The sequence below is a fragment of the Gorilla gorilla genome, chromosome 6 (assembly GCF_029281585.2).
Source record: "Gorilla gorilla gorilla isolate KB3781 chromosome 6, NHGRI_mGorGor1-v2.1_pri, whole genome shotgun sequence".
Lineage (NCBI taxonomy): Eukaryota > Metazoa > Chordata > Mammalia > Primates > Hominidae > Gorilla > Gorilla gorilla.
Genome location: NC_073230.2, coordinates 140,017,723 through 140,045,721, shown reverse-complemented (window position 1 = coordinate 140,045,721; position 27,999 = coordinate 140,017,723). Strand labels below are relative to the sequence as shown.

General features: G+C 40.1%; 1 long non-coding RNA gene across 5 annotated transcripts in view; it reads left to right on the top strand.

The window, feature by feature from the left end:
* The window catches only part of LOC101134595 (uncharacterized), a 228,163-nt gene that overhangs the window by 148,909 nt on the left and 51,255 nt on the right, over nucleotides 1-27,999 (top strand). For all 5 annotated transcript variants that reach the window (XR_008681281.2, XR_008681282.2, XR_008681283.2 and 2 more), the window contains one exon: nucleotides 15,432-15,547. This is a non-coding gene — a long non-coding RNA (uncharacterized lncRNA). The remainder of the gene's footprint in view (nucleotides 1-15,431; nucleotides 15,548-27,999) is intronic.

Genomic DNA, 27,999 nt, shown 5'->3' with positions numbered 1-27,999 from the left:
CACGCAGCCTCCAGTCTTGAGTGACTCCTGGGCTTTGGCTCAGCAGTAACTCCTCCATAAAAACAAGTGTGTGCATTTGGCTGTTAGAAGAATTCATGCTCATCCGGGTAAGGATAAACTGGAGAAATTATTCCTTTTTTTCCCTTTGGGTGGTTTTGAGGTTTTAGAAAAATTGATCCTCTCTTTGAGAAGAGTTCAGAACTATTTGTCTGAAGTTTTTCCATCCAAACTGCTTTATCGTATTATCCACTGTCTTACCCTTTTCCTGTGAAATCTACCCTCTTCAAAACATAGTTTCATTTTCAAATTTTAAAAGATAAGATTCCATTTTTCTTTCCGTGCATCAGACTTTAAAAATTAAATCACCACAGTTGCTACTGGCTTAGAAGTGGGGTCTTATATTTTTAGGAAGTATACTTTAAAAGTTAGGCAGAGGGGAAATCTATGTTTGCATTTGATTTATGAAACAGTGACTTAACTGTTACATTAAAGGGTGGATTTTCAGACATACTACTTGATCTGCTCTGACAAGCTATGAGCTCTCTCTCTGCCACTTTTCTCCTGATCTGTGTTCTAATGGTGGAATCAGCTCATCTTTTTTCCTTAGGCATGTGGTTTAGTCTGTGTACATTAAGCGCGGTGGCATTTTTCTTGAAGAAGTGACTAAGGCTTCTTGGATGAATTCTGTCTTTGAAAGAGGTAGTAGAATTGCATCAGAAAGGCATTTACAGTAAATGGCTACCCCCCCTTCCTGTAATGACCGCATGTGAAAGAATGCATTAATTCTTGTTTTGAGGAAATGAGAGTTGTAGAGTTCTATGAAAAACTCCCTTTTTTATCATTAGTTAGCCAGGTTTGAATGTTCACATTTTAAAAATCAGGCTCATTTTGTGCTATCTAAATAAAAGTCACAAAGATACAGCTTTCCATTCCATGTTCTATGTGGAGTAACCAATCATCCTGAACTCAAAAAGAGGAAATTATGTTGAATATGGCTACAGTTAATGGCATAAGCCTAAACTAAATTAATTTCTTCATAGTCTTTTTTTATATTAAGTTACTGTGCTTCCTAGCTATGTTGCTGATTTGTCCATCAGGATTTGATTCTCAGTGCGACGGACGATGAAGACTAAAAGGAAACTCCCATAGATGATCTGGTCAGGAGTTCTCATGGAAGCAGTACCGCCTCCTAGGTGACAGAGTGGAAATTTATGAGGGTGTTCTGGTGGTACAATGAAGGATTTTTCTGTTGTTTTTTTTTTTTTTTTTTTTTTTTGAGATGGAGTCTCACTCTGTTGCCCAGACTGGAATGCAGTGGTGTGATCTCAACTGACTACAACCTCCGCATCCTGGGTTCAAGCAACTCTCCTGCTGCAGCCTCGCGAGTAGCTGGGATTACAGGCCCACGCCACCACGCCCAGCTAATTTTTGTATTTTTGGTAGAGACGGGGCTTCCCCATGTTGGCCAGGCTGGTCTCAAACTCCTGACCTCAGGTGATCCGCCGGCCTCGGCCTCCCAAAGTGCTGGGATTACAGGCATGAGCCACCTCGCCCAGCCTAATGAAGGATATTTCATGAGTGAGAGCAAGAGAACTTAATGTCCCACAGTAGAAAAGATATAAAGAATTGCCCTGTAGTACATATGACTTTCAGTTATCCTGTTGGACATTCATGTAGGGGAAGATCAGTTTATAATTTTCTGAACCTAGACTTTATTTTTTCATAAAAATGCAAAATAATTTTTGCATACTTTTAATATACACAGAATAGATTCATTTTCATTCTCTGGTCCACCTATACTACTTCTTTCATTTTCCTGCACTTTTAATATGGAAAGCTTCTAATCTGACTTCTCTTAAATACAAGCTTGTTCTTTATAAGTAAGTTACAAGCATCTATTTGATTACATAGTTAATTGCACCTGAAAATTATTTATATAATGAAATGTGAAGTATTTTTTATTATAAATTGCTTCTTTTAGATTATCTTTTATGTACATTTAGGATATTCATGTTTTAAAGCTGCATGTATAGTAGTTATCAAATTTGATTTTAGAGTAGTAAATGGGACATGACAGAATTTTTTTGTCATATAAAGAGAGCTATGAGACTAATGGGTAGGGTTTTGAACCAATGAACCAATCCCTGCCTCAACGTTTAAGGAAGGAGGGTATGCAAATTACCCAGATAGGAGGGATGCTTATCTTCTTCATGAAGTTCCCCAGGGAAGATTTCACGTGTACCTCATTAATTTGTATTAGTATTTTGAAATCTTCATATTAAGCTAGTTCTTCTGTATTAATATTTTCTAGGAGTCTTCATATGTCACTCTAAAAACATGACCGGGCCAGGTGCAGTGGCTCATGCCTGTAATCCCAGAACTTTGGGAGGCCGAGGCAGGTGGATCACTGAGGTCAGGAGTTCAAGACCAGCCTGGCCAACATGGTGAAACCCCGTTTCTACTAAAAATACAAAAATTAGCTGGGCATGGTGGCAGGTGCCTGTAATCCCAGCTACTCGGGAGGCTGAGGCAGGAGAATCACCTGAACCCGGGAGGCAGAGGTTGTAGTGAGCTGAGATCGTGCCATTGCACTACAGCCTAGGCGACAGAGCAAGACTCTGTCTCAAAACAAAACGAACCAAAAAAAAAACATGGCCAGGCACAGTGGCTTATGCCTGTAATCCCAGCATTTTGGGAGGCCATGGTGGGCGGATCACCTGAAGTCAGGAGTTCAAGACCAGCCTGGCCAACATAGTAAAACCTTGTCTCTACTAAAAATATAAAAATCAGCCATGTGTGATGGCACACTCCTGTAATCCCAGCTACTCAGGAGGCTGAGGCAGGAGAATTGCATGAACCTGGGAGACAGAGGTTTCAGTGAGCCGAGATTGTACCACTGCACTCCAGCCTGGGTGACAGAGTGAGACTCTGTCTCAAAAAAACAAAATGAAAACAAAAAAAACTATGACTTTTGGTTACTCCCCTTCCGTAGAAAAGATGAGCAGGTATTGAGAGAAGTAAACTTCTGTAAACTTGCAGAGGAGTTAAAAACAGACTCAGGTTTTCTTGAACAGTGGACATGGTGGCACTGTCCCTTTGTCATGAACATAGTCCACATATGCCATTACAAACTGTTGACAGTACTGTAAAATATAACACATTCTAGGTAAGGTATTGTCTATATGGTAGATTAAATCAGAAATACAAAGGCTGGGTGTGGTGGTTCACGCCTGTAATCCCAACACTTTGGGAGTCTGAGGTGGGGGTGGAGCACTTGAGGTCAGGAGTTTGAGACCAGCCTGGCCAACATGGCAAAAACCCATTCCTACTAAAAATACAAAAATTAGCTGCACGTGGTGGTGCACACCTGTAATCCCAGCTACTTGGGAGACTGAGAAAGGAAAATTGCTTGAACCTGGGAGGCAGAGGTTGCAGTGAGCTGAGATCACGCTACTGCACTCCAGCCTGGGCGACAGAACGAGACTGTGTCTCAGAAAAAAAAAAAAAGAAAGAAAAGAAAAAAGAAAAAAAGAAGTACAGGTGTGAGGTTGAGTTACTCAAGCATGTGCACACATAGTGTTCCCTATTGTTATTTGAGGCTTGCATTTTTAATTTCATAGAGCTTTTTCTTGTAGTTCTTTTTTGTTGTTGTTATGTTGATGTAATTCTCAAATATTTCCAGGAATACTAATAAATTGGGGGTTTTTTTTAGTTTTTTTAGAAAAAAATCTTTTTCTTAAATATTGTTTCTTTTTTGTTATTGTTGTTTATCTTGGTTTTTCTCTTTCATGTTGCAGACTTTTAAAATATATATTTGATTTTCTTTTTAAAAATGAAGTGCCATTACGGCTGCCTAGAAGTTCTGCATGACAGCATCTGCCTCTAGCAGGCTTCAGCCTGGGTACACAGAGCCACCCTGAGCCCTCTTGCTGGGGAACTGCTAGATGTCAGAATGAGGAGGGCTTGACTGTGGGGTTCTCTTAACCACACTAGCTATTTAGTCTTCACCAGATGTTTAATTTTTTTTAGAAAATTATCTCCCTTTTCTTATTTTTGCTCTGAAGTGGGGAAGCTATAAGGTTTTTTTTTTTTATAAAGACAGGAAGTAGTCATGAAAAGAATAATTGTTATTTCCAGACTTTTCAATTACTCTTCTCCTTTCTACCTTTCTTGTCACTTCTGTCACATACAGTTCTTACTTTTTCTGAGTCTGGAGCCTCTTTGGGGTCCATCTGAATAAAATCAACTCTTCACTGCCTTGGCAGTACCCGCTCAGAACTCTCCGGGCTGTAAGCTGCCTCTGCTCAGCTTCATCGCTCAGTGCTCTCCCCACATCCTTCTGGCTTCCTGACATTTGGTGAAATCTCTCAGGCCCCTGAAACTTGTTGTTGTTGTGGGTCTACATACCCCTTTTATAACCGTAGTGGGGTCTTCCAGGCGCCCTGACCGCCATCATGAAAGGAGAAGTACTTTCATTTGTTGATTTGTCAGAAATATATCTGAACAAGTAAATTGGAAATACCTTTAGTCAGGCATTTAGCCAGGAAAAAGATTAGATGGAGCATGATGACTGCAGTGGGTACTGGGGCTTGGGAAAACGAACCCTCACAATTACTGGATTGGGAGGAAACAGTGGGCTGACATTATTATACAAAGATACACTTTCCAGCCAGTAAAGACATAGCCATTAATCATAGAGCCCCATAAGAGGATCTTTTAGCTTTGTTGCTAGAAGAAAGTTGCATCTTGTAAAACATCCAACTTAGTCATTTAAAAAAATCTTTAAGTAGTGGTACTTGTTCCTGATCTTAATACAAATTAAATGTGGATACGCTTGCTTGATTTCTTCCCTGCCCTTTAGCATAAGAGCTTCTGAGAGAATTTCCTATTCTTCCCTTCTGTACTATTTATTTCTTGGGCTATAGACCCTCATACTCCCTCTTCTTTTTCTTATAAGAAGCAATTCACATTCTCCTTTCCCGTCTCCTTTGTGGAAAAAATCTCCAAACCCTTATTAATTATCCCTTTGTCATGTTCGTCAGGTCGGTCCTGAAAGTGTCAGCAGACACTGTGAAGATGGGAAAAGTAAGATGTTGACTAATTAGTTCTTTAACTTTTGTGACACAAGTGGTATCCGACTGTGTCAGAAGAAAGCCTGAATTGATGTTTCCATCTCACACTTCCCTCCTTTTACTTAGGAAGCAGTTTCTTTGTGAAAAATCCTTGGAGATCTTTCCCAGAGGTATTCCACAGTTAGGGCCAATTACTGCAACATGATGGAAGCTTTAGGTTCTTCTCAGGCCTAGCCTCATTTCTAGCACAATTCTAGGAGGCTAAAATCTACCTCTAAAATTTGCAAAGTAATAGTGATGGATGTTAGCTATTTTTAATGTAGCTGCTTAGAGACAATTGAAGATAGTAAGAGTCATAAGGGCCTTCTCCTATCTGACCTGTGTACCCCTGTAAGTTGTTTACCAGCTTAGAGCCTCCTGTACAGTTCTAGATCAAAGAGCAGGTCCTCTGAGGCCATGCCCTTGGAAGCAGAGATGGAGAGTAGTGAAATCTACTTAGCTCTGAGGGTGTGAGCTCCCAGGCAAGCAGAACACACTTGGGATTTTATTTCTGGTATTGACCAGAACATCTATCATCAGCCTATGCCAAACACCCTCTTTCCACACCTTGTTTCTCCTACCTATTTCGCATAACTTCCTAGAGATGAAGAATGTTTCTGAGTGCGGATTGTCAGATGTCTGCTGAAAAATGGTGGGCCTAAAAAAAACATTCTGTGACTGCAAGAATGTAGAACACTCCCACACTGGTTCTGGGACCTGGCCTATTGGTTGGCTATTACTGTTGAATGAGAGGAGAACCAGCAAATTCTTTCTTTTCCTCTGGAGGAAATACCTTGTATGGATGGTCCCCCAGAGAAGAGAGAGCCATGGCTAGTTGTGAACTGAAGTAATCCAGATACAGGCACCATTTGGTGGGATCTAAGTGTGTGAATCAAATTGCATTCTTCAGGAGGACATGGGGATGTCAAGACAATTAAGGAAATCCTACCATCCCTTCATTTTAATTGATGTAAAATTTACATGCATTGAAATGCACAGACATTCAGTGTACTCCTGTTCCCAGACCCCAGTTAAGAGAGAGAACGTTTCCATCACCAGGTTTCCTCTGGCCCCATTCAGTCATTCCCCACCCTCACTGGCAAAAACTTTCTGCTTTCTATCATTGCAGTCTTGTTCTTGAGCTTCCTCTAAATGGAATCATGCAGTATATACTCTTTTGCGTCTGGCTTTTTTTTTCACGCAACAGTTTTATATAGTTGTCTGTATCATTCTTCCTTTATTGCTGGGTGGTATTCCATTGTATGAATAGACCCAATTTTAAACTCTGTTCTCTTGTTGACTGACATTTTGATTATTTCCCCATTTTTGGCTACTATGAATATTAAGCTGCTGTGAATGAGTTTTCTCTCACTCTCTCTTCTTTTTCTTTTCTTTCTTTTTTTCTTTTTTATTTTGAGACAGTCCCACTGTGTCACCCAGGCTGAGCTGCAGTGGGGCAATCTCAGCTCACTGCAACCTCTACCTCCCAGGCTTAAGCGATTCTCCTGCCTCAGCCTTCTGAGTAGCTGGGACTACAGGCACGCACCACCACACCTGGCTAATTTTTAAAATTTTAGTAGAGATGGGCTTTCACCATGTTGGCCAGGCTAGTCTCAAACTCCTGACCTCAAATGATCCACCAGCCTCGGCCTCTCAAAGTGCTGGGATTACAGGCGTGAGCCACCACACCTGGCCCACTCTCACTCTTTTTTAGGTTTAATTGCTGCACCGTACACTAGGTGTATGTTTACCTCTGTAAGAAACTGCCAAGTCATTTTCCAAAGTAATTGTACCATTTTACACTCCAACAAGCAATTTATGAAAGTTCCAGGTGACCCGGTATCTTAACATTGTATATTGCTGGTTTTTCTACTTATAGTCGTTCTCTTGGATATGAAGTAGTATCTCATTGTAGTTTTCAATTTGCATTTTCTAGATGAATCACATATACTTATTGGCCATTTGTGTATCTTCTCTTTTGAAGTGTCTGTTCAAGTCGTTTGAGTCTGTTTTTCTTTTGCCTGTTTTAAAATTGGATTGTCTTATTATTTTGGTTGGTAGGAATGTTATACATATTCTGAATAAAATATTCTTGTCAGAAGTTTATAATACAAATATTCTGCCCGTCTGTGGTCTACCTGCTGTTTTTTAAAAGTGTCTTTTGATGAGCAGAAGGTTTTAATTTTGAAATAATTTCATTGATCAAAAATGTTTTTCCTTTGCGAGGCCAAGGCAGGGGAAGATCGCTTGAGCCCAGGAGTTTGAGAGCAGCCTAGGTAACATAGCAAGACCTCAACTCTCTACAAAAAAATAAAATATATTTTTAAAAATTAAAAAAAAGATTTCTATATTATCTGTATTTTTTGTTTCCTAAGTAATCTGCCTCCCGAGGATTGTGCAGATATTTCTCTGTGCCTTCTGTTAGAAGACTTATAGCTTTAGCTTTTATGCTTTAGTTTATGATCTATCGCCAGTTGATTTTTGTATATGGGGTTAAGTAGAAGTCAAGGTTCATATTTTTGCATACATTTTCCCAGTTGTTCTAACATGGATTGTTGGAAAGACTTTCCTTTTTCCATTGAATTGCTTTGGCGCCTTTCTTGAAAATCAGTTTTCCATATATGTGTGGGTCTATTTCAAAGGAACTTAAAGAATGTTTGTATAGACCACATGCGGCATGTACTCAAGTCTAGGAAATAACAGTTCACATTGGTCAACCCTCAAGTGACTGGCATACTCTTTAACTTCTATATCGTGAAACATTTATGTCAAAGATCACTGATAGAAGCTGTATGTGGTGGGAGGCATTTTTTGCTTGTTTTTTGAAGCTAACCCTGCTGAAGCCTCCAGAAGTTCCAACATTCCCATGTTAAATGTGATGTTCTTATCTGCACAGAAATAGACCATAAAAAGTGAGATCTAGCCTGAGCCTGCAGGCGACTTCAAGAAGAACAAAATTAACTTTACTTTTCTTATCTGAAACGTTGGATATGTGTGGATTCAAAAATGAGTGATTTGGAACTTCTTATAATGAAATGTGGGCCAGACAAAAAATAAATACTTTTAAGAAAGATGTTTTTCATAATGTAAAGACGCTTGTAAAGGAAAAAGTTGTTTTAATAACAAGTATATTGTATGCAAAAGTAGATCTGATTTTAAAGAAGCCTTGTCTATGAGTAGAATCTCTACTTGGAAAGGTTTTTGTAAATGGTTTGGTTGAGCATATTTATTTGAATATAGAACTTTCTTTCTTTTAAAAGATTCCTTGATTTGGAAACCAAAGGCTGAATAGAGTAGGAAATGTACCCAAATTATTCTGTTAGAAAGGTACAATAAATGGTGATGTTCTCTTTTGACACCCTAAATTTTAGGACTTTGAATTTGGTGCTTTCATGGTGTGGTGGTATAGGGAAGTGATTAGCGTGGGACTCTGAGGCTGGGCTACCTGGATTGGAATACCAGCTCTGCTACTGAACACCAGCGAAGGAATCGACGTTCTTGTGTCTCTCCCTAAATGGGGAGAATAAGGGTACCTGCCTCATGGTTTGGGTTAAAGTATACAAAAGGCTTAGAGCTGTGCCTGGTTCATAGTGAGCACTATGTAACTGCTGGCTGGTAATAATATATTAACTTTATAATAAAGGAACACCAAAAAAGGAATGAGTAAAGGAAAAACACATAAAGCAAAAGTGCATTCCACTCTGCTGTGATTCAGCTGTCTCACTCTTCATAATAGACTCCCCAGTTGGTTGAATCGGTCACGTTTTGTTATTAATTCCCATTCTCTCAAAAGGATATAGAATTAAAGTGTTTTCTTTTGAGCTTCTTGGGAAATGCATGCTCTGAAAATACCCGGGGATGCTTCATATTCATTACCAGAATTATTTGTCTCTACAAAAGGACTTTGCAAGGAAAGACGCATTTCAAGTTTACGTCGTCCTCTCCACTCATTTGAAATACCACCTTCCCAAGCCTGTGTTTGGACTTGTATCTTTGTGCTCAGCTCCTGGCCCCTGTTTCTGCTTTCTCTAGCAGTTTCCTGGCAAAAGCGGGAATGAGAGCCGAGCCTGGGAGAAGTGGCCAGGACAGGCCTCTCCCCACTCAGCTTCCCACCATCACCCGGGCAGCCAGGAAGAGCCTGGACTGTGATCACCTGTCCACATTTAGTAGGGGTGACAGCACCAGAAACAAAATCTGGCTCAGACCAAACATGAAGGTCTGTTACTAATGATGTAATTTCCGTCAAAATCCCCCATTTGGGTTGCACAGACAGACTGGGTTTGACTAGAATGAAGAGGGATTGTGCTGCACGTTGTCATGGGGGGCCATCGTGTTCTGTGTAGACCATTGTCTTTGTTGTACATATGCGATGAAGGCCTACAGAAAATTGATGTTACTTACTACAGCTGACTTCCCGGATCTCACTGTGTGGAAGATGCGACTTCTCACGAGGCCCTGCTCAGCATAGTCACGGTTTTGTTTATGTTCTTAGTGTTGTTTGATAGATGCCACACACGCATAGAGGACTGGGATGTGGCGCCCATGACTTGGCAGGCGGGAGAAGCACACTTGAGGAGGCAGCTTTCCACTCTCCAGCGGCTGATCCGTGCCATCCCAGTGCCCCTGCATCTCCCAGCGGTTCTGCACACACTGCCCACTCTCCACCTCCTGCATCTCACTACTTACTCTCAGTAACTGGCCATCCCTCTGCTGTCACAGAGGGAAGAGAGTCCAGAAGGTGGACTCACTTAGGTTCTCGCTGTGAATCAGCACTCTTCATCTGCACCTGTCTGGCTTTCCTTGCCTCCTGTTTCAGTGGAAGGGGAGTCCTTCCTCGTGTCCAAGGCCCTGAACCCCATGCCCTTCCCTCTCACCTTCTCAAAGACTTTCTCTCTCTGACCGTGTACTTTTTATTCCCCACTGACTTTGTCCTGCGAGCACTGAAACCTACTTAAGTCTTTCCCATTTTAAACAACACAGGCCTTCAGTATCACCCTGCCTTTCATTACCTCTCCATTCACTTCTCCTGCCAGGGCCAGCCTTTTGGATGGATTGTCTCTAGTTACTCCCTCCCTGTCCTCACTCCTGCCCACCCGTCAGGCTGCTCCAGTCTGGCTTTTGCACCGGTGACCAAGTGGATTCCGCTGTAGCCAAAGCCAATAGTCGCACTCCTCTCTTTCCTGTGGGCCACGTTCGTCAGATGCATTTGGAGTCTTGTCTTCCCCAACCTCTCAGTGGTGAGCAGGCTTTAACTCGTTCTCCTCCCTGGCCTTTGAAGACTCACCCTACCCTTCTTGCTTTTCCTTCTCATTGCCCTTTTCAGGTTCTTTCTGTCAGTCTCTAAGCTCCTTACTAATATTCCAGTGCCCACTGGGCATCTGCACTTGGATATCTTGTTGGCACCTCATATCCAAGAGGTTCCAAATTGATCCAAATACCCAAGCTTGAAACCTATGACTTATTGATCCTTTCTCCTCACCTTCAGAATCCAGTAAGAAGGCAAATCTGGTCAGAATTCTACCTATCAACAATTTTCAAACCCATCTACTTTATCTGTCATGTCCTTCTTCTTGGTCACCATGACCTTTTATCTGTGTTAATGGATTAGCAACTCTCTCCTTGCTAAATTTTCCCTAATCCATTCTCTGACTGCCTTCAGGGCGATGCTTCTAAAAGCATCCTCGTCCTTCTCCTTCCCTGCTTTAATTCTTACCCATTTGTTAAATGTCCTGTACCCAGATTGATGGGGGCCTCTGCAGAGCACGTGTTCCAGCCTGTGCATAACCAGGTCATCACAGCACTAACAAGTTCATGGGGAGTTGGAGAAGAGAGTTGTTTCCCACTCCACAGAACTTTATGGAAATCCCAAATGTAAATCAACCACTCCTGCCCCAGAGCTCTTGGTCATGGGCTTTGTATCCCTTCCATCCTTCCTCAGCCTCTCCCATCTATAGTAACCCTACCCTATTTCTCCCTCTTTACTTATTCAGAGCATCTCAGTTCTTTCCTGAATGTTCTGATCCTTAAGTTTCATTCCTGTCTTGTCTTTGTTTGGGTTTCCCTAGAAGCAGATTTTGAAAAAACATGCAATCTGGTCTGACTTCACTACTTAGGAGCTGTGAGACCTCTCTGTGCCTCAATTTCCTCATCAGTAAGATTCTACTTTATAGGATTGTAGGGAAGATTAAATTATGCATAGAAAGTTTTAAAGCCCTATCTGACCTATAATGGTGGTCAATAAAGCTTGCTGTGATAACAGTGATTACTATTATTATTAAAAATATCACTACCTTCGGGTTGCCATCCTCAACCAATCTAGCTAGACCAGATTAGAGCCCCCTCTGTACTAATAGCATTGTATGCCTCCTTTACATTGTAATTGCCAGTTTGCTACAGGAAGGATGATGAAATATTGTTCATCATCTAGCACCTAGCCCAGTGCCTGGCAGAGTTATACAAGATGTACTCAAGTATTTTTTGAACAAAATTAATGAATAAAATGACTTGTAGAAAGAGCATTCCAATTATACTTGCTTTCTTACCTTTAAATAGCCACCTCTTAAAAAAAAAAAAAAAAACACGGCCAAGCGTGGTGGCTCATGCCTGTAATCCCAGCACTTTGGAAGGCCAAGGTGGGCGGATCACCTGAAGTCAGGAGTTCGAGACCAGCCTGGCTAACATGGTGAAACCCTGTCTCTACTAAAAATACAAAAATTAGCTAGGCATGGTGGCGTGTGCCTGTAATCCCAGCTACTCAGGAGGCTGAGGCAGGAGAATTGCTTGAACCGAGGGGGCAGAGGTTGCAGTGAGCAGAGATTGCACCATTGCACTCCAGCCTGGTCAATAAGAGCGAAACTCCATCTCAAAATTAATAAATATATTAAATAAAACACAACAAACAAAATAGAACTCTTCTCCAGGGGCTTGTCTTTAAATCTGGCATTTCTCAGTGACCTTGGGGAAGCCTCTCTAGACATCTGAGTCCTGGAACAGTTCTATCTGAGAGCTTCTGTCCAGCTCTAGAATTCTTTAAATCTGTGGTAATAGCATGAAATGGGTATCGAGTACATTTTAAGGACACTCAGAGTTTCCCTTATGCTTATGTTTTTTCCTGTTGATGAGAAAATGTAATCATGTTGCTTGGATTTGTAGGTTCTTTCCTAGTTGTGGGGAATTTTTCCAAGCTGGCTATTATGAGAGGGTCTCAAAAAAAAAAAAACCACAAAGAAGTTTGGTATATTATGTTCAAATTACACACAGTATCCCTTCTTATTTTCACTTTTGATCTGGATTTTCACTTCTGAGCTGACTTCTATAATTTATATTTAAAGAATTTAGTCTCAGAAATAAGGTCATTTGATGCTTGCATCATTGACACTCCTAAACCTTTCTTGCATTCCAAATCGGAAACTTACTCAGGACTTCTAATTCTGATGGTTTCTTTCTTTCTTTCATATATTTATAGATGAGATATATATATATATATATATACACACATATACACAGATAAGACTATATCTATATGTAAATACAGATACTTAAAATATATACGTATATATTTTAATCGTGGTAAAATATGTAACAGAAAAATTACCATCTTAACCATGTTTAAGTACACAGGTCATTGGCATTAAATACATTCACGTTGTTGTGCACCCATCACCATCATCCATCTCTGGAATCTTTTCATTTTGCAAAACAGAAACTCTGTCCTCATTAAACAACTCCCCATTCCCTCCTCCCCCCAGCTCCCCTGAAAACCATCATTGTACTTTCTGTTTCTTTGAATTTGACTATTCTAGGTACCTCAAATAAGTGAAACCCTACAGTATTTGTCCTTTTGTGACTGGCTTATTTCACTTAGCACAATGTCCTCAAGGTTCGTCTAATGTTGTAGGATTACAACAACATTGTAGCATTGACATGATTTCTTTGCTTTTTAAGGCCGAATAATACTCCGCCATGTAGATATGCCACATTTTATATATCCATGTGATGGACACGGGTTGATGGACACGGGTTGCTCTCATGTTTTGGCTGTTGTGAATAATGCTGTTAGGGACGTGGGTGTACAAATACCTGTTTTAGTTCCTGCTTTCAGTTCCTTTGGATCAAATAAGTTATTGATCCTTCTCTGTTGACGCTTCTGTTTTCATGGACTCTTGCCTTACTCTTTTGATCATTTACTGTTCCTCCCCCCATCGACCTTTGGGCCATTTTTCTGGTAATGTCCCTACTATGAAGGTTCTCATACTTCAGTTGGACCCTCACAGAACTGCTGCCTGGAGAAAACAGTTTGACAGCTAAAAAAAAAATATATGATTCATTATCACCTCCTACACACACACCAATTCCTACTGTTTTCTGAAGGTATACCAGTGGTTCCTAAATTTAAAAAAATAAATCTCTTGGTTATAGGGCAAATTTTTGTAGCTATTGATACTCTGTATTTTGAAATTTAACTGTTGATAATAGCAGCTTCTTGATGTATTAGTCCTCTAATTGTGAAACTGTTATCTGTTTCTTATTATGAAAACAATATATGACAATCACAGAAAATTCGTAAGGTGTAGAAAAGTATTACACACAATGGCACTACCTAAAAGCAACAGCTATTAACATTCTGATGCATAGGCTTCCAGTCTCTTTCATGTAAATTTTTACATAGTAAAGATCACATTGTTTTGCACCTTCTTCTTTGCATTTAATAATAAATATAAGAATTTCTGGCTGGGTGTGGTAGTTCATACCTGAGTAGCTGGGAGATTGAGATGGGAGGATAGTTTGAGCCCAGGAGTTTGAGGTTACAGTGAGCTATGATTGTACCATTGCACTCCCCCTGAAGACCCCATCTCAAAAAAAAAATTTCTTGTTCAAAAGTATTTGCAAGTATTTTCATGATTTTATAAAGCTGAGAAATATTTAGAGGGTGGTAATTAGCATAAATAGAATGTTTCCAGTTATAAAAACAATATATTACAGAAAATGCCAACCATCTCAAGATTATAAAGAATAAAAAATCTAATGTCTCCGTCTGCACTTTTTAAGCTTTTTTAATGTATCCTAATCCAGTCTCGAGACCAGCTTGTCCCTCCCTTCTTCTTCACTTTCTTTCTTACCTGGCAACATTAGTATCATGTTTATGTATGATTTTGTATTCAGCATTTGCACCCAATATTATATTTTGTCATTTCCAGTATCATGAAGCATTCTTCAAAAATCATGATTTAAGCATATGAATTTTTACTGTGATCTGTTTAGTCACATGCTCCATTCCATCTTTGGATGTTTAAGTTGTTCCCGATTTTATGCTTTTGCTAAGTATGTCCTTGCCATAGTTATCTTCCTATGTATTATGATTATTTCCTTAGGAGATATTTATAAACATCTTAGGAGTCAAAACAGTTTTAAGGCTGAAAAAATACATATATTGCTGATTTCCTCAAAGGGTTGTCTCACCTCACTTCATGAGCTTTCCTTTTTTTGTTGTCCATCTTTGTGATTGGTGAAATGAATTTCGGTGTTTGCTCATGAAATCGAGCATTTTTTTCATATTAATTGGCCTTTTATATTTTTGTGTGAATTGTCTGTTATTACATTTTACCTTTTACATTCAAATACTATAAAGAATATTATCCTGTTACAGCTATTTTATTTTTTGCTTACCTTTTTATTTATTTAGAGACAAGGCCTCCCTCTGTCACCTGGGCTGGAATGCAATGATGCAACCATAGCTCACTGCAGCCTGGAACTCCTGGGCTCAAGTGATCCTCCAACCCTGGCCTCTGCTAGGACCACACATATGTGCCACCATGTCTTGCTAGTTTTTAAATTTTTTTGTAGGAACAGGATCTCACTACATTGCCCAGGCTGGTCTCCAAGCCTTGAGCAATCCTCCTGCCTCAGCCTCCCAGAGTGGTGGGATTACAGGTGTGAGCCAACACACCTGGCCTTTTTTTGCTTACCTTTCAATTCTGTTTGCTGTTTTTTGACATATAGGGGTTTTACATTTTGTTGCAGTTGGATTACATTGCCTTTTGTTACTTTTTTCATTGCTTCTATAAAGCTAAATCTTCTTTTCCCATTCCAAATTCAGAAATAATTTTCTACTAATTTAGTTTTCTTCCTTTTTTTTTCCTTTTATATTTAACTCTTTAATCTCCACAGAATTAAGTCTGGTGAATTTTATGAAGTAGGAGTTAATTTTACTTTTTCTAGAATATTATCTGGTTCTTGTGTTTATTCAGAATCCCAGTATAGCTGTGACATGAACCAAAACAAGTGATTTTTCTTATTTTAGTGCTTTGATTTTCCCATTAGGAAAAATGAGGAAGCTGTGAGTACCAGTGGAAGGAACGAGCCGGGAAGAGGGACTGGAACCATCTCAGAAGCCATGCCCCTCAGGTTGGAACTTGCCCTGTCTCCTCGCAGATGAGGTAGGAGGCTCAGCACGGGCTGGTGGGAGCAGCCCACAACAGCAGTGAGGGTCAGTGGGCCTGTGAGTTAAGAAGAAGGTGGCACAGAGCGAGGGTCTCTGGATCCTGACTGTTTGACTTTTCCATGATTAGGATAAGTAGCCAGGGATTGGCTAGTTGGAGAGTTACTCGAACCTCAGGTGACAGTTGTAAGGCAGCACGTAGTGAAAAAGAGTCCTAGCCTGGGAAAGTCCAAAACCTTAGGTCTGGTTTCAGTTCACTTACCTATCTCTGTGACATAGCAAAGACCTTAATTTCTCTAATTTTCTGATTAGTAGTATAGTTGCAGGAATGAAATAACAATGGTCCTGATTACTCAGAGATTCATTTACTGATTACTCTTTTTGTGACCTGAATAAAGAGTACAACATTTCTCAAAAGGTAACAATATGATGTTTCAGGAAATTGGAGAAGTTAAGAGACTTTGCTGTATTTACTATACAGATAGTTGACTGACAGCTGAGCCCGGACCCAAGATTCATTTATAAAATGAAGGAGTTGAGAAGTACATACTCTGAGGTTTATCCTAAATAAACTAAAGTCTAGGCAAGTGGCTGAGCTAGGTTTGCCATGAATCAATCTGCTGAGTATATTTCTTGGTAACTAGTTCATCTTTCCTTAATTCAGTCAACAAATATGATATCAAGTTTAGTAAGATGATGACAGATGTCATGTAATACTCCATCTGGAAGATTGTATGCTTCTCAGCTTCCCTAACTTTTCTTAATCTACCTTAAGCTTCCTTTCTGAAAGGTTTCTGTCTTTCCTAACAGTCTCTTCTTTCCGCCAGCTACCTCTTGTGTTTAAGAATTAAAGGAAGATGAGCTAGGAATCAAGAAATACGTAGAACTGATTCCTGTCACTGGCGCCACCCTGCCACTTGCCCAGAGCTGTGGTATAAATTTTTTTAATAGGCTGAAATAAAAATATGAATAGTATTTTGGTATTAAGCATTAAATTGATAAAAGTAAAGGCTATGAGATACACCTGCTCTCAACCATGTTAATTTTTTATTATTGGTATTAATAAATTATTACTTACTAACATATTAACAAGAATTGCATTGAGAAACAAAGCATCCACAGGCCAAATCTTTTGAATTTCAAATGTTTATATTAATGCGTTGTATTCTAGAAAAGTAGAATTGTCTTAAGTAGCTTTGTAATATAAAGTCATCTATCAGCCCATTACACCTATTAGAATGTTTTAACCTTTATCTCCCACTTTTTTGTTTCTAGACTGAGTGTACTTGGTCTGGTATTTGTGGCATAACTTACGGAACACATAAGAATGATACAGATACTATTTAATGATGACCTAATACAAGCTTAGATAGCTAAGGTGAAAGCTTCTATCGCCTTAACATTTTCCTCTTGAAGAATGTATTTGTTGTAATAAAATACAGTGGCTACTTGAAATCTATAAACTTATGTGAGGTCTGGATAAATCTGAGCAACTTTCTTCTTTGTGCTCCAGGAACCTACGCACTATATATATAAATAAAGCTTAAGTAAACATCACTGCAATCTGTGTTTTGTTTGATTATATTACATATTGCCTGATCTTTAAATAATGATGAAAAATAGCCTTTAACATAAACCATGAATGGATATGAACTTGAGGGAAACAGTTTCTTGGATAATTAAACTTTAATTTCTCACCGTGGATTCCTTGGATCTTGTAATATTTTTTAAAACAGTCCTGGGGATTTATTTTTAAGGCGTCCAAATGAATTATTAGTTCTCAAAAGCCATAGTATATTCATGGGTCGATATATCCCCAAAACACTATTTTTAAACTGCTTAGTTTATTTTTCTTAGCGTGCTCATCTGCTGCATAATTTTCTTTGCTATGTATGGGTCACATGATTCCTCCCGTCCATAACTCACGCACTTAAAATTCTCACTTCCTGATTGAGCCATCAGATGACGTAAAATGTAAATCAGCCTGAATACCTAGGAGCAGGAATTTTAAGGGAGAAAATGCCGTTTTCTTTTTCTGTGTCATTATTAACCCTTAAATATCAGAGTGAGTGTCTGCTCACCTATTTGTATTTGGAAACGAGATACTGTTAGGGGTTTTTCTTGGCCCTTCCCTTTCAGATTGAATCAGACTTTGCTGCTTTCCTTATACAAAATAATGTACCAACTAGTAGACGGTGGGAGTGGTATCGTTGCAGGAATGAAACCAAAAGGGTTCCGATGATTGAGAGAGATTCATTTATTTTTTAACTCTTCTCATGATCTGAATGAAGAGTACAGCATCTATCAAAAGGTAACAATCTAATATTTCAGAATTGCAAGTGGCCATTTAGCCTTTCTGCTGCCTGATATAAATGAAAGTAATTCCTAGCAGGCAGGATGACACTTGTTTTATCACGAATCTGACAATCCAGCACATTTTCTCAGAGCAATTTTGAAGTTGTCATAGTAACAGCATGGCATTTGGAGGGTCTTTTTAGTAGTCCTTTAGCTAGAGTTAATTAATTGTATTAACTCTGGATGTTTTTCTTTTTACTCCTCTTTAACAAACAAGGGCTATAATTGCTCAAATATGTATTTTGTGTTCTATATTTTTTGGTGACTATAGTTTAAGGACGTGATGTTTTTAAGTGGTTTCAGTAAAGGTTATCAGTTGATTTCAGACACATTAAACTTGGGTTTTTAATTTCTCTGTAAAATTCCACTATCATTGTAGGACCAGGATTTAGTTTTATTTAAGAAGTGAATCTGGGGAGATATTTGCACAAATTGAATTGTGGCTTGCTTCCAGTGGTTGCAACTATCCGTTGCTTTGATTTTGGTGTATTTAGAAAAAGAACTGGGGAATGCAGAAAGGGAAATGTGTCAGGCTTACAGGAGAAAATTGTTTCTTTAAAAATGCAACAGGCAGGCACACCACCAAAAGCATGTTCCATAAAAGAAAACAAATAAATTTGATTTTGTGAAACTTAAGAATGCAGTGCTCTTTGAAACTCTAAAATATACTTAAATAAATTCTCCCCTAGGAAGATTTGTGGGAACTTTTTATTGGTGGAAAGTAGGTTGGAACTTCTAGTATTAATAGTAAAACTCCGTGGCAGAAATTCTTGCCAATATGGCGGTTGGTGAGAAAGGAATCCCGTTTCTTGGGCAGGGAGAGGGTCAGAAGAAAGAATTGTCTGTACTAGGTCTGGATGCCGGGACTTAAAAAGTATCAGATATACAATGCTTTTGTTTTCTTGTGTAAGTGAACAGAGAGATGTGACACTTCTAAAAGGTCTTGTGAGTTTTGTGGGTTTAATGCTAATGCCACTATCCTTACTGTTCTGTGAGTATTTGTTCAGCCACGGGTGATTCAAGAGAGTTGGGGTATCAGCATGTGCAGCCAACAGCAGTCCAGGTGCTAATGCACCACCGGTGATGTCAGGAGTTACGAGACAGCGGTTTCAAAACACTGCAGTAAACAAGGTCAAAGTGTCCCGTTTCGCTGGAAGAAGTTTTGTTTTTATGAGCTGGACAGTACATGGATGAAGTAATTTTTCAAAACAAACTTTAAATTTATACATGTGTTTTTTTTCTTCTTCTTCTTCTTTGGATTAAAATAAATTGGCCCGTTGAGATTAAATAATGGTTGTGTTTTTAAGCAGAATTATATTTCATATGTTTTTCCAGTCTTTTATTGATTTTCTGTTTTTCACAGAAGAAATGAAAATAACTTCTGATGTAGGGTTTCTTAAATGCAGTTTGAGAGAGCAAGATAGGACCCAGTACTTTCAAAATATGGCAAGTGCAAGTCACAATCCCTAGTAAGATATTCCTTCTCATTTTGTGCCTTTGACTCTTACTTAGACGTTTAAGTACGAGAAAGCTAATGGCGCAGATTCTGCTGACTGTGTGGCTCTCGTCTTAATGCGTTTTCCAACCTTGAACCTGAGAATGCCAGAGGATTGAGTCTCTGGACGTTCATCTGAGCAGATATCTGCTGGCCGCCTGGTTCCTGAGCTAACAAGTGGGTGTCCCGGGCTTGTGTGTGTAGTCACAACAGTGGAGGTGCCACGTGGCACCCAGAGGTCGACTGGGGCTACCGCGGGGCTTCCCGATCCTCACAAGTGTGTCTTCAGTGTCTGACATGAACTGGGAACTTGGGGCATCTTTAGAAGCACAGACATTTGGAGTTCCACGGCAAACCTGGATGTAAGCACTCACACAGCTTTTAAAGTGAAAGCAGGGACCTTGAGGAAGGAATTGCCGTCATCTCATTGCCGACCTGCTTACTGTGCTGGGAAACAAAGTAAGTTCTGTTTGTTTCTTTGTTAGTCTCTCCTGCGTGTTTTTTCTTGCTAATGTTATTAGACACTCAATATCCGGCAAATGCCAAGTTTTTTCCCTTCATTGGGAAGTAGGATATAGTTTATTCAATAGCTGATTGCTTCTTTTATCTTTTCCCTCTTCCCATATCTAGTGTGCCGGCTTGCTGTTTAGAGATAGGAAGAGATTGAAATGTATTATCAAGGAGAAAACAAAAAGTGTTTTGTTTTGTTTCTAAATGGTCCAAGAACTTTGCCATTAGGTAAATGACTATGACACAGACAAGGCGTTTTGCATGGTATGACCAGGAGCACCTCTAGCAAAACAGCCCCAGTTCGCCGCCCTGATTTCCATTTGGAAGCAGGCACAGTGGGTTTCCCCGGGACCGATGTTAAGGCAGAGGGTCCTTGTGCAGGAATTGTGCAGAAACTAGGTGGGAAGGTGTCACAGACAAGAGGCTGCAATTTAAAAAAGCATCAGGAAATGGAAAAGAGCTGTGAGAATATCAATTATTTAATGATGTTGATAAAAACAAATTTAATATAAAAATGAGATACAATGTATAGAGACCTAACCCTGTCAACAGCAACTAAACTTTACTTTCATGTTAGAAAGTTTTGTGCCATGTAGATTTATGGAAAATGTGCTTAATTGCCTCTAGAAAATAATGAAGAGGCTTCATCACCTCCATAGAAGATCCTGTGACACTAGCCTAATTCTGACACGTGGCTCCTGTTTTCCATTTTGTTTGTTTTTTTATGCTGATCCTCTCTCCAGAGATGTGATGTGGATTGATTAACTTGTAATACAAAGTTCTATGGTTTCTGAAAATGCAGAGCAAATAGAGATGAAGAGTGGTTTGTGATTTGTTATTAAATGATCTTCCCTTCTACATTTAGGACTGATTTTTACTGTAGAATTTTTGTTTGTTTGTTTGTTTGTTTGGTCAACTTGAACAGCAATACCTTGAAGGTAAAAGGTGGGAGCACGACTGGAGTGTGGAACTGGAAAGCAGAAACCAGGGGTGTTACTTCTATGTCTAGTATGGAATGTTGTGAATTTAAGTTAGAGCTTCTGTGTCCTGGGAATTCATATTTTATCTCAAAGTGGTGCTGATAGGACTGGAGGTAGCTGTATTTCATTTGAAACATTCCAGCCTCTTTATAGGAGTATCTGTGAATTTTTAATTCAGCAGACATCTTTAAGTGTGTCCTTTATGTATAGCGTTGTGGGCAGAGCTGTAATTGTTTCACCATTAAATGTACGGAAATTCAGTTTGTAAATGAAAAATTAAGAACAGTTTGAAAGAAGGGCGAATCAGCAGAGCATTGCCATCGAAACAGTCTTGTTAAAGATAGTGCCAAGTGAGCAGGACTGTCCCTTCTAAGCTGCCCCTCCTAATTAAAGGGAAAGGTGGCTGCCATCTGTTTTCTTTCATTCAAGGCAGTAGGGGGTCTAGGGTGGAAGGAAGCAACCCCCCCTTTATTTTTCTCCCACTCTTTTTTATAGTCAGCTTTCTCCCTAGTCAGTGACCCAGAAGGTCATTGATGATCTGTCTATCTCAGAATGAATAGTAGCATAAGCACGCTTGGCACTTGCAAAAAAAAGAAAGTTTATAACATGCACTGATCCATTTAAAGTTCTGCTTGAATTATGTCTGAGAGTATTGTAATCTCTGTATTGGTGTCTCTGCCCTGTTTGTTACCAAGGGCACTACTGGCAGGAAAAGTGGGGAGTTTTACTTTTATTGATTTTGCTTTTTCATGAAAAAATGTTTACACTCCACTGGGCATAATCAGAAGATGGCAGCACATGGCTATGTACAGGAGATGTGGGGATGTACAGGAATATTATTCTTATCAAAATCAAGGACACCTATTAATGATGATACATATATGTCATCTCAGGGGAAAGCATGAACAAGCATGGCAACAGATGTCCAAGTTACTCAGTGGCCTGCTGCAGCTTTTTGGACCAGTTATTGAAATAATTCACATTGTTTAGCTTTTGTTAAGCAATAAGGCTTTTAGCCTTTTTCTTGTAAGAATATGTTGCAGGAGAATTTAGTTTGGGGTCATGTCTTAATTGCTTTGGAAACGTAGAATAGTCCTCCAACAAAATGACTGCATTTGCTTGCCTTCGTTTCCACCTCTGTAAATAGAAGAAATATCTGCTGTTTTTATAAATATATGAGAATATGAAATATTTTCCATCTTTCATAAGAACTGTATTATAACTGAAAAATTCTCAAATCTTCAGTTATGTTTATTTTCAATTTTTACATACTTAAGCAAGGTGTTAACAGTCTTCTAAAGAGATTCAGTTGTTACAAGCCTTGTTTAGTTCCCAAGTAGCAGGTATGGACTTCTCAGAACATAGTGGTTTTTAGAACTCTCTTTGTGACACAGAAGTGTGGTATTTCTTAAACCCATAACAATATATTTGGAGAGCTCAAATGTGAAAGTCATGTCTGTAATTTTATTTAGAGCTTTTTTTTTTTTTTTTTTTTTTTTCAAATTTGTCACCAACTTGCAACGAGCTTTCTTGGAAACATAGACGTGTTTATGTTGTTGAGTCTTGAGATGAACATATGTGGGCTTCTGACAACACTGATGCCCAGTTTGTATGATTGGATGATACCTGAAAAGTGGGTCACTTCCTAGTCAGTGAAGGGTACACAGGGCTGAACAGGCAGGGCTTTTTGGCTTTTTCCATGCTTTTGTTTTTGTTTTTGGTGTGTGTGTGTACTAATTTTAGATACTCAGCTAGGTACTTGACTGGCTATCCTTTTTAGCATGTGATTTCAATTAATTTGGTTTTACCCATCAGTATTTATTTCAAGGGGACTAAATAAACACATTAAATGAAGCACTTAAGAACTTTCTATCTTCTTTTGACTATCCACAGCGGTGGGAAATCTCTGTCCTTTGAGGGTAGGAGTGAACCAGTAGTTAGGTCTCATGAATATGGTAGGTGATCAAACCACTGATTCAAGTCATTGTTTCATGTTATAAACATGGACTGAGCCAGCTACTACATTTCAGTAGAAGGTACTGTAGATTCAAAAGTGAACATGGGTCTGGCACTTCAGAAAGACACAGGTTAGTGAGATAAATGACTATAAAAAGAGGTAGCACTGTAGACTGATGTCCTGTAACAGAGGTGCACGTGTGCTGTTAGAGCCCAGAGGGGGTCAAAATAAAAAGACAGGGCACGGTGGCTCATACCTGTGATCCCAGCACTTTAGGAGGCTGAGGTGGGAGGATCACTTGAGGCCAGGAGTTCAAGACCAGCCTGGGCAACACAGATCCCCATCTCTACAAAAAAATAAAATAAAATAAAAAAATAAGCCACACATGGTGGCATGCATCTATAGTCCTAGCTACTTGGGAGGCTGAGGCAGGAGGATCCCTTGAGCCCTGGAGTTGAAGGCTATAGTGAGCTATGATCACACCACTGCACTCTAGCCTGAGCGACAGAACAAGATCCCATCTCTGAAAAAATGGATGAGTGAATTAATTAAATTTCAAAATAGAGATTTAATGGAAAAATGAGAATTGTTGTGTACATGATTTATGAAGTGGCTTACATAATATAATTTTGGACATGAAAGCCCTGAAAAATAGCTTCTTATTTTAAGGATGAACAGACTGGGATTTATTTCTGAAATTCTATAATTCTCAGTCAGTTGTAAGGCTTTCATTATATAATAGACTTTTTTTTTTAACCAACGGAAGTTGGACCTCTTCAAAATGTGAGATCCAAAAAGGTTTTGGATATTGTTTGAATAACTCTCTTCTCCAAAGGAGACTGTTTTTGAAAAATGATTCTTTCTGACATGTTAAAATTGAATATTTTTGACACACCAAATGCACCAAAGTATTATATGTCATGTTTATTGCCGAGAGTAGCTATATAACTTGTGGGAGACAGTTAACGTGAAGCTTTCTTGCATCTGGAAGTATGGGGAGAGAGAAGGCTTCTTCACACCCCCTTTCATGTTATATTCTACAGGGAAAGAATTTCTATCATGTAGACACTAGGTGACTCCCTTGTGGATAATTTCATTTAACAATGATTTCTGGGTGTTGCTCTATGCCAGGCACTGTTCTAGGAGCTGATGTGAAGGCTCAGCTGATGGGCTACAGACCTGAAGGCCTGTGCTCCTCAGTGGCACTCTGTAGGTAGATGCAGAGCCACCATCTACTGGGTGCTTCTCCTGAGTGTGACAGTGTAGGCTGGGACACGATGCTACCCTTCAAGGAGCTTGAAGCTAAGGTTCTGTGCACAGATAAAATTAGAATAAATGCAGAGATGCTATAACAAGATGTCTTAGAAAAAAGAAAAACAAAGAATAAATGCAGTGAGAAAGAGAAATGTATAAAAGGTAGAGAGATACACATACCACAGGTTCATAGAAAAGAAAGGTTGTGTGTTTATCTGTGGCTGGGATGATCAAGAAATGCTTCATGGATAAAGAGCCTTTGAGCCAGACATTGAAAGAAAGGTAATGTTGGACTTGAGGTCTTGGAGTATCCTCGTTGAAGGAAACATGAGCAAAGGCATAGGTAGGGATGGGAAATGCCGGGGTGCAGAGTGGGCAGGAATCGATTTGTAGTTGCTGGGCAATGACGTGTGTAAACCACTAAGGAGAAGATCAGGTAGCAAAGGTCCTTGGAGACCAGAACCCAGAGGGCCTTGAATGGCACGTGACTAAATGATTTAAACTTAAGTTACTGGGGAGCAATGGAAGAATCTGAGTGGCTAGAGTCCCCATCCTGAAGAGGCCTTGCGGGGATCAGCATGTGGGTGCCTCTGGACTGTGAAATAGCCAGAGCTGAGAAGCCTTTTAGAGCTGCTGTTGTGGTCCAGGAGGGAGGTGGGGAGGGCCTGGGTGAGGGGAAGGCCACTAGATGGAGAAATTGAATTTATGAGATGGGATTTAGGAACTGCCTAGATAATAGGGGTTGGCCGATGGGAAGCAAAAATGCCCCCAGAGCTTTGAACCCAGGTGCCATTCATTATTTCTATGCCATCTGCCAGGCATTGCATAGCTATTATCTCATTTAATCTCCTCCTAATCTTGTGTGTTGGTATTTTCATCCTTATATCAGAGACGAGAAAACTAAGGGTCAGAGAAAGTTAGCAATTGGTCTAAAATTGTACAGTTGTAACAGGATCTAGAACAGGGACTTCAGTACAGGCCTCCCTGACCCCCAAGCCTGTGTTCTTTCTACTGTACTAGGCTTGGAAGACAGCATACGCGAGAGCAAAGACAAGCTCTGTCCACTCTGTGCATATTCAGTGTAGGTGCTGGTGAGATTCCCGCCTTTAGGTGTCCATCAAGTGGTTGGAGACATGGAGCCAAATCTCAAGGACATTGGGAGGATTGAAGGTCAAGGCTTAAGAACCATCTGCATCCTCATTTATTTATTCAGCAGCTATTTGTTGTGTCTTCGTGGACCAGCTTGGCAGCATGAATGCTGTGACCAACAAGAGAGGTGTGTCCTTCACGGAGCTGCCAGGCTGGGAGGGAGCCCTGATGGCGTGGCTTGAGTGTAAGGCAGGAGGTGTGCAGATTGGCTGTAGGAACTTACTGGCCTAACCTTGTCAGGTCAGGGAAGCTCTCTAGAGGCAGATGTGGTTCTCAACATGAGACTCAAATGATGAGGACCCAGATAAAAAGTGGGAAAACAGCATACCCCAGGCCGTGGCAGTAGCGCGTACTCAGGCAGAGCAAGATAGGAACACAGTGTCTTTAAACCAAAAACCACGTGTGGCTGGAATGGAGGGAAGAGCAAGGAGATAAGACAGGTGAGCAGGAACCAGAACAAGAAATGCCCTGGAAGCTGTGAGACGCTTGGAATTCACCTGTGAAGAAAAGAGTAGCCTCATCTGAATTCCTTGCCTCGATTATGGTCTCCAATAGAAGATTAAATGGCTGTGGAATCTAGAGGTTTTTTCCTTCGGTGTGGGCATCACCCCTTCTGAAAGGATGGTGTAATGGCTAATTGTATGTATCAGCTTGGCGAGGCCACAGTACCCAGATACTTGGTCAAGCACCAGTCTAGATGTCGCTGTGCAGGTATTTTTTTAGATGAGGTTTAACATTTATATCAGTAGAAGGAGTGAAGCAGATTATCCTTTGTAATGTATGTAGGCCTCATATATCATCAGTTGAAGGCCTTAAGAGAAAAAGACTGAAGTCCCTAAAGAAGAAGGAACTCTGTCTCCAGACTCCCTTCAGACTCAAGACTGCAACATCGGCCTGGCACAGTGGCTCACGCCTGTAATCCCAGCACTTTGGGAGGCTGAGATGGGTGGATCGCTTGAGATCAGGAGTTCAAGACCAGCCTGGTCAACATGGCAAAAACCTGTCTCTATTAAAAACACAAAAATTAGTTGAGCATGGTGGCAGGCGCCTGTAGTCCCAGCTACTTGGGAGGCTGCGGCATGAGCATCACTTGAACCCAGGAGGCAGAGGTTGCAGTGAGCTGAGATCATGCAACTGCACTCTAGCCTGGGCAACAGAGTGAGACTCTGTCTCAAAAAAAAAAAAAAAAAAAAAGACTGCAACATCAACTCTTCCCTTGGTCACCAGCATGCCCTGAAGATTGTGGATTTGTCAGTCCCTGTAATTGCAAGAGCCAGTTCCTTAAGGTAAATATCAGTATCTACCCCCACCCCCACCACTCTCTCTCTCAATCTCAATCTCAGTCTCTCTCTCTCTCTCTCAATCTCAATCTCCCTTTCAATCACCCTCTCCCTCTTCCTCTCCCTCTCCCTCTCCCTCTCTCCCTCTTGGTTCTGTTTCTCTGGAGAACCCTGACTAATGCAGATAGGAAGATAAATAAATTTAAGTTGTTCGGCTCCAGTTGATATTAGCAGAAAGCTGCATCAGGCTTCTCTAGGTGTTCTTGGTGTGTGCGTATATTGCTATTTGTATAGATGAGAATAGTGAAATATAGAAGGGATGTGATGTACCCACAGTCATGCAGACAGTTGATGGGAGAGCCAAGGAGAAAACTCAAGTTTCAAACCTCTGGTGTAGTTCAGTCACTTTCTTGCTATTTGGCCCTCATGTTTTTATTAGCAAGGTAATAAAGTTACTGAGTTTGCCATGTGTAATTATTGGTAATGTTTATGGAATGTTCTCTGTATGTCATGTGCTGTTTTAGTTGCCCTACAGGTGTTAGTGATTTTAATCCTTACAACTACCTAATGAGATAGGGAATAATACTATCCCATTTTACAGATTTTAAGCAATGAGTCCAGTGAGCGATGTGGTCATTGCTACACAGCTAGTGAGTGACAGAGCTGGACTGAAGACTCAGGCAGCCTGGCTGCAGAGGTTGTGCTATTGACTACTCCACCGCTTCTCAGCTTAATGCCCTGAGCACAGCTTTTCATCTCTCCCTTTGCAACCATTGTCCAGAATATTTATTATGGTAGTGTGCTCTTGGTAGGGCTTGTATTGAAAGAGAAAATGCTTATAAGTTATTTTTCAAGAGACCATCCGATAATGCTTCTTAGCTCCTTGAAAAACAGAAAACATTCCCATTACAGCAACACTGTAGACCACCTGCTGGAGTATATTTTTAGCAACTAGACTTTGCTGTCTATCCTAGTGACACTGGTGGGCATCTGATTTGCCCAGGGTCATACAGGAGCATAATAAAGTGGTGATATGAGTTGGCTCCTGGTTCAGCATTTTGGGGTGTGTTCTGGGGGAGAAAATAGCAAACCTCTTTGTGTGTGTCCCTTGGATCTTTGAGAGAACAATCATCATAACTCCCATTTATTAGGTCTGTTGTGTGCTAGATGCTGTTGTAAGTGCTTTATAAACATTGTCTCATGGAATCTTCTCAATAGCCCCGAAAGGCTGGCACTACCATCCCATTTTACATATAAAGTAAGCAGTGATTAGGGAGTCACATTTCCAAAGCAAGTAGCAGAACCAAGGATTAAACCTCATCTGAATGACTCCAAGCCAGTGCTCTTGGTCACTTGGCTATGTCTATACTGGGTGTCGATACTGGAGCTCTCTATATATATACTGGGTATCTATACTGGAGCTCACCATTCTTCCCCATAGACTATGAACTCCATGAGGGACTTTCTTCA